Below are 7,566 nucleotides of genomic sequence, written 5' to 3' on the forward strand. Positions count from 1 at the left end.
TGCCCCAGTGAGCTTCTAAGCTAAGTAGCTAGGGGCTTCATTGCCAGCACTTGCTGATTTATTAACACATGTGTTCAGGATTCATTAGTGTTGTCCTGTCACAATCAACGGAAAGCACATTTTAAATTCACACTAGAAACCCAGCTGCAGAAGAAATGGTTCCATCTGACTTGCAGTGATCGATCACAGCTAAGCAAAACACCTCATACAGAAAGCTGTAAAGTAAGTAGAAAGCGTGCAAGTCCCACTCAGTATTGTAAGGGACTCTGCCACATTCCTGACTTGGTGTGAAAAAAAGCCTCACCCTATTCTCTGGGATGTGAAGAGGTCAAAAAGCTTTTGATCTTTGAAAGGACAATGTGTAGGCACCTCTGAAATGCAAATGTGATTGATTGGTGTTAAAAAATGGTTCCTCCCCAAGCCCCTCCAAGAAAGACCAACTTTATCCCCATTTTATGGAGAGGTAAAATATGAGAGAGGGAAAAATGGCTGTTGAGTTTGGCTGGCTGAAATTTCAGCTGCCCAGCTCTTGCTACCTCATTGTGAGCCCCGTCACTCCCCATTCAAGATTTTGAAAGCTGCAAAGTGCAGTGCTTGCACTGGATCACTTGGGCTAGTAAATGCTCTCCTGTCCTGCAGAGATGATTCATAGGGCTTATCATTCATTGATTCATAGGGCACAGAATAAAGGAGTTTTGGACAGGCTTTCCCAAGGTTTCCTGATGGGCCTGTGGCAAAATCAGGAGAGAAGCCAGTTTTCTCAATTCCTCATCCTGTACCTTAACCGGAACACATCATTTACATCCCAAGCCTCCCTGACCAACGCACAATAACGAGACCAGGATATGTTGGAGGGGCTGGCAATACCAAGGGCATCAGGCCTTCTTGAACCCTCTGAGAAAGCACAGACCATCTGAAGGGGAGCCAGGGTGGATAGCACCGATGGGAAAGACCCAGATTGCTGTGAAGAAGTGGGATTCCTTGGGAGGCTGTGGAAGCAGGTGGGGAGACTGGGGGATATCCAACACGGGAGTGACAGGAAAGTCCCAGCACAGCGAGAGTGCGGCATATGGAGGAGGCCCAGAGCAGCAGCAGGAGGAGAGCTGAGGGGGCAGTTGACAGGAAGAAATCCAGCCTTGTGTGTGCCAGCATCTTCTCCGAGTATTATTGAACGCGACAGACCACGTGCATGTTTCCTCCATGCAAAACGGAGGCAGCTGAGAAGGGAAGCGGGTGAGGGCGTGGGAGAGAGGCTCAGAGGAGGGACACGTGAGCTGGCTACCCAGTTTCCTCCTCTTTTTCTTGCCACATAGTGATGTTTTTGTTCTTCTCACACTGTTGGCAAAAATTGGTAACTGAGTGAGATGTGGAGGGGGGTTCTACATGAAGACTGAGATAACATTTTCTGATCCAGCCGGGAACAGTTGGCTGTGGGTGGTGGCTTGTCACCAGCCCTGCCAATTCTGATCCAGATCCCAGTTTTTCTCTTTCTCTCAGCTGTGCAGTGAAGAGCTGTCTCTACAACTTTAATTTCCTGCAGGGGTTAATCCCATGGTCAGTAGTAGCTCAGGCTCTTAATCCTTGCACTCAGCCCCACGACAGAAGGTCTGCGGCCGCTCCCAACCCGGCAGGTCTGAGGCAGGCACCCTCCTGCTCCCAGCTCCTCCATTGCACCCCGCGAGCATCCTCCAGCTCGCTGGCATTTAAAATGCTGCTGCCTCTTTCCTGCCAAGCCTGCCCCAGGGTTGTGGGTGGGTGGCACCCCCAGGGAGAGGGTCTGAGCAGAGAAGGCGGCTTGGTGGGAGAATCCTGGTTCTGTGGTCCTCATCCCCCTCCCCACCCCACGCACAGATATTTTCCACACTTCTTAGTTTGATGGTGCTCTGGATCCCAAAGTAATCTCTTTCTTGTTTTTATTCATGTGTTGTTCAAGAAGAAGGGTATGTATGGACCCACATTTGTGAAGGATTCTCTGAGGGCTCCAGAAATCTTGAGATTACCTGGTATCTTCCGTGGGTGTCTTATTAGGGGCAAAGCATGCAGCAGATCCATAAGAGGGAAGGTGCCAGCCTGTCTGAGATGAGACATACATTTACATGCCCAGAGTAGTAGATGGAGGTGCATGAATTTAGCAGCAAGATAGGTAGGAAAATACAAGGGTTTTTATCAATATAAGCTGTCAGTTCACAGTTCTGTCCCTGGAGTGCTAGGCCAGACGTCTGTCGAACACTATGGCCAGCCTGCCAAATCAACGGGCTTCCAGATCAATACCAAGAAACTCCTGTTGTATCTTATGGAGGCCAAGGCACTTCAGCCATATGCCTTTCTCCTTGTGCTTCCTCATTCCTAGAGTCAGGTGAGCTTCCGCAAGCTTAGGTGATCCCAGGAATACAAAGTGTCCCACACGTGGTTATTTGCCGCCATTCGTGTTTGCATTAGCCTAGGAAACGGTTTTGCCTTTTTTTATAGCCTGTAGTCTGAAATACGCCAGGACCTCAGGCTCACTAACCTTCCTACTGCTTGACTCGTTGCTTTTGCTTCTGGTGGAGAAGCCAATGTGATGGAGAAGTGCTGCTACCTCTAAGCTGCTGAGTGAGTCTCTCCCCCTCTTTCTCACCCAGCGCCTTGGCTGTGCTTCCCTGGCTGCTGGCCTCTCAGAATCAGACCCCTTGCTTGCTCCTTTGGCAGCTGGAGCAAGGAGGAGAGAGAGGAGGTAGAAAACACGGTGGGACGAGGGAAGAACTTCACCAATGTCTCACCTCGCAAGCCTGTGCCTCAGTGGGGCTTCACAGGGGCAGGGATCATCCATGCGTGCACAGCGGTGGGGCAGAGCACAACATGCCACAGCAGTAAAAATCCTCTATGCTCCTATCGTCAGGAGATCGGTGGCCCAGCACGCACACAGCTCCTGGCAAACCTCCCAAGGAAAGGCTGACTCTTATTGTTCCCACACGATGCATTTATACTGAACTCTGAAGGGGACCTTTTTCTGCCTGGGTTGCATAGATCTGTTTCACTTGGTCGCCGCTGTGGCACGAGGTCAGCAGTGCTGCCTGCTAGAGACAGCCTGGAGCTCTTCTTCCCCTTCCCCATCGCCCCCCATCACCTTCCCAGAGCATCCAAGAGGGGCATCCCTGCAAAATCAACACAAACTGCATGGGGTCCAGGCTGCTGCCTGCAGCTCCAGGGGTGCCTGGAGATCTCTGAGACATGCTTATACTCTTTACAAGCTGGGAACATTGCCCATAGCTCAACAAGATGTGGTGACAGTTCTCACAACCCAGAGCTTCAGCCAGGATCTTGGATGCATCTGGGTTAGCACACACATCACAGCCCCATGCTGCAGAGTTTGCTGAGGCTGGGGAAGCTCTTCAAATCTGGTATGACTTTAGTTTTGGGTTGGCGGCCACAGAAGAGATACGGGCATGGCAACATTCACATCCCATCGAAATCACTAAATGCAAGTAGTGTGGAGAGCAGGGCCCACCTTCAGCTCCTCTGCCCCCACACAAGGCACCTTGCAGCAAAATCGCAGCAGCAGCAGCATGCCCTGCTTTGGGGAGAACCGGCAGCAGAGAGCCTCACCAGGAGTGGAAAGAGAGACCAAGTGATGAGTGCTAAGTCAAGTTGCCTCTAACAGCTCCTCTCCAGAATCAGGATGTGGTCCTACTTTTTTTTCCTCGTGTGAGGGCATGGTCCATGGGGAAAGAAGCTTACGAGCTTCCCAGCCCCCTTGGAGCAAGGAGGAGCATGGTAGCAGGGTCTGTCTTTAAAGTAACATCCTTTACTCAGAGGCAGGCGTGAAGTTCAGACTTCTATGGCCCTGCTGTAAATTTAGGTCTCAGTCCTTCCTGTGGTGGATGTGAGGAGTTGCAGTGTATAAATAATGGAAAGTCTCTTGTTCTCCCATTCATAAAAAAAGAATCAAGAAAGTGTCATTTTCATTTCTTAAAAAAATTGCCATATGACAAAATATGCCATTTGGCTTGCAAAGCCAAGCACTTAAATGTGAGTTAATACCTGCACAACCTTAATTCAGCCACTTGCATCTATGCATTACAACACAACCTTTGCTTATCCAAGCAAGCGCTATTTCTTTTTTTCACAGGACCCCATCCCATACTCAGTGCAAAGGACAGATGATACTCAAGCTAACAATGAGAATGTTGTAAATAAATAAGGCTATTTTTATATGGTCAGCATTAAATATTAAACCGCAGTTTTGGCAGGTAGCCACAGTCTGTACATTCCTAATTTTGCGGGTGCCCAACACGAGACCCTAGGGGCCATTTTGCAGAACTGCTGAGCACTCACAGCTGTTTTCCAAAATGCTGGCAGCTTAGCCAGCAGACCGGTACATTCTTGAGGACTCAATGGCACCGAGAGCCAAGAGGCCCCAAGCTCTGGTCCTACACCTGCTGCTCCTTCCCCGTGTGGCTAAAGGGGAAGTCTGCTTTCCCTTCAAAAGCAAGGAAGAGAGCCACTCTCTTTTGCCTCATCAGGAGCATAAATTCTCTATCATCAGCTACGAGGCAACTGTAGCAGTGAACATCTTCAGAACACCACATGACAATGAATAATGATGTATTGCCTGCAGGACTTGGATGGCAGGCAGTAAACAAATAAAACAGGCACACGCTTTGCCTTACCAAAAAAAAAACAACAGCCCTCTGCTTCACTCCCTGAGCACCGCGTAGCCAGCGCCCTGAATGAGGCGGCTTATGAAAATACCGCGTGTGATGCTACCAGTCAGGACTGCAACCCAGTGCAGATGGCAGCCTGCCCCGAATCCTGACATGTCCTAACTTCCAACTGCTTGGGTTTGCAGTGTAAATGAAACCGTATTTCACATAGTCCCACCCTTCGCAGGTGAAGCAACTTTTCCTTCCATCTCACCGGCCTGGAATTGAACTGGTTTATGGAAAAAAAATTTCTTCTTGCTCTTAGGATGCCCTCAGACACACAAAGCATTTTTGGGAGCCAGCATTTTGGTAAAGCCACGACAGGAATAAGGTATGTGTTACAAGGTATTTCCATGCAGTAGGGACAGAAACAGCCCAGGACTCCAACTCCAGCTCCTTCCCACTGAGAACTGGAGTGTGTGTCATGGTGTAGCACTCTGGAGCATTACCCAGCTGGCAGGAGCATCCCAGTATGGTCATTTGAACTACGGCTTGAGCCACCCAGGGCTGGGACAGATGTCAAGTGGTGTAAGCAGCTGCTTCTAACCAAACATGGCAAGTGAAGGAAACTGCTTGGTCTCTCTTTTGAATCAGCAACAGGCAAGTGCTGAAAAGTCACCAAGGAACTGCCCAGAAATGCCATCCCACAGGCTTGAACCTGCCCCCATCCTGTTCCAGCCTCTGCTACTCCCTGGATGCTCCTGTCCAGGTATCCTTATGTCCCTGTGCTGCTGCTGGCCCTCCATGCTGCACTGAGACGCAGGTCTGCCTTCATCAGGCTTCTGTGGCGCTGAAAAGCCTAGAAAATCCTTTCTGCATCAGGTTTAGAAAAGCCAGAGGAAGGGCAGGGAGCTGGAGTAGCTCATGAAGATACCTGAGCTGGGAGTGCACCTTGCTAGCGTGTGGCATTCACTTTGCTGGATGCAAGGGTAAAGCTATGGTCTGGTATAAAAATTACATAAGAGGGCTTCCCCCCTTTCTCTTTGCAAACAGCCCCTTTGCTCAGGATTTACCGTAATTCCTCCAAGTGGGCAAGAGGAATACAGAGTCTGCACTAGTAGAGGCTGCACTGATGTCTGACAGGGAGGCAACTCCCGCAAGCCTTCTGCTCATGTGGAATAATTCCCTTGCAAATGTTGTTTGCCCACAGCAGTTAGAGGAAGATCCACCTCCTGCCCCCAGCAGACCCGAGCGACAAAGCTCAGAAGAAAAATGGTTTGCAATTCTGGAAAGGCACCCCCTCCTCCTCCCTGCAAGAAATGTTCCCTGCTTTGTGACACGTCCCTGTGTGCCTTTAAGGGTTCCCCTGTCTTTTAAGGGTTTCCTTCTTTAAATCCCGCAACCGCAGCTGCTCCAGCCCTTCTCCGAATGAGGTCTTCATTTCTCCCTCCATCCTTGGGTGGCAGATCAGGCAGCGGCAGCAGAGCAGTGCTGTACCCTGCTCACTGCCGTTGGCATCGAGGATGCTCTGGTTGTTGCACGTTCAGGCTACCTGACAGTCCACATCATGGGCCTGGGGCCTGTCTCAGTCATGACCTGGTTGGAGCAGCGGCTCCAAACATCCTCCCTCCCCAACCTGGGAGGGCTCCAATTTTACGTGTCTGTCTTCATTAGCATGAGATGCAGTGGCAGTAATAAGCTGGGCAGGCAGCGGGAGAAGGGGGGTAGAATGCCCTGAGTGGGATGTATGTGTGCACATGCCTGTGCATGTGTATATATGCACACGTGTATATACGCACACACATATACACACACACCAATGCTCACATATATACCCCTATCCATAGGCGCCTTCACGTCAGCTCACACAGGACCTCATGCATCCCCTTTCCTCCCAGACACTGGTGGAAAAGGCTGTGAAGTTTCTCTGTGCTGTGTTTCACCCCCACCCTCTGTGCTGTGCCTTCCGCCCAAAAGTTCGGAAATCACAGGCTCAGCCTGCAGGGATGCTGGAAGCAATTTGGGACTTATTTTTGGTTCTGCTTGTGATATGGCATCCTTCACTTCATGTCCTGTGGTCATGTCGGTGAGCTCTGTGCATGAAATTGTACATGCGTGCACACACACACACTTACACATGTACACCCCCCTCCTCCTAAAGCTGTTTATTGAGTGCTGGACCTGTTCAATTTTGGTCCTCACGTCTCCATTTTAGGTTGCTCTTACTAAGACAGCTGAGACCAAAATGATACCCAGCAAAGCCAGCACTGGTCAGGTGAATGGCACCTCGCATGCTGGCCCCTCTCACAGCCCCAAGGAGGGGACAAAATCCAGGGCTCACTGGGAGCAGCCCGGCACTCAGTGACCACAGCACCAAGCGCTTAAGCCTCAAAGCTGCGCCCCAGCTGCCCGTGCTGCAACGAAAGACACTGGTGCCATTCACAGCTGCGAGAAGTTGCACCCAGCTGCCCGCACTGCAACTGGACTGGAACCAGTACCGGCAGCCTCTGCGGCACAGCTGTCGTTCTGCCTTACCGGGAAGATCGCTTGCCCGTCAGCCTCGCTCAACCGGGACTTCTGCACCGTGTTGTCTGGCAGACGGTGCTGCCCCCGGCCCCCACTCTCCTCCCCGGGGAAGCCGGTTCCTGAGGGGTAGCCCCACTGATGTCGCATAGCTGGGGAGGAAATACAGGGGAGAGATGTCTGTGCTTACCTCTCTCGGGCTGGGGTGGACCCTCCAGTGAGAACGGCAGCTCTCCCAGCAAAGCCGGTACAATCCCAAAGCAAATCCAGCAGAAAGTCTCTCCCTTGCCGGCTGGGCTCTCCGTGGACCCTAATTGGCAGGAGCCCCTCCTAGCCAGCCGCTCACCCCGCGCAGAGGGCAGAGGAGCCGCACGGCGAGATGGCAGCGTGGGAAAGGGACTGTAATCCTCCGGAAAGAATA

The 7,566-nt window shown here is 51.3% G+C and overlaps 1 protein-coding gene across 1 annotated transcript in view; it reads right to left on the reverse strand.

The window, feature by feature from the left end:
- Nucleotides 1-7,560, reverse strand: part of LRTM2 (leucine-rich repeats and transmembrane domains 2) — a 19,513-nt gene extending 11,953 nt beyond the window's left edge. Inside the window, exon 1 of the mRNA XM_010286037.1 lies at nucleotides 7,336-7,560. The gene's annotated coding sequence lies outside the window, so the exon portion shown is untranslated. The remainder of the gene's footprint in view (nucleotides 1-7,335) is intronic.
- Nucleotides 7,561-7,566: the final 6 nt, after the last annotated feature.

The sequence above is a fragment of the Phaethon lepturus genome, unplaced genomic scaffold (genome assembly GCF_000687285.1).
Source record: "Phaethon lepturus isolate BGI_N335 unplaced genomic scaffold, ASM68728v1 scaffold28344, whole genome shotgun sequence".
Classification (NCBI taxonomy): Eukaryota; Metazoa; Chordata; class Aves; order Phaethontiformes; family Phaethontidae; genus Phaethon; species Phaethon lepturus.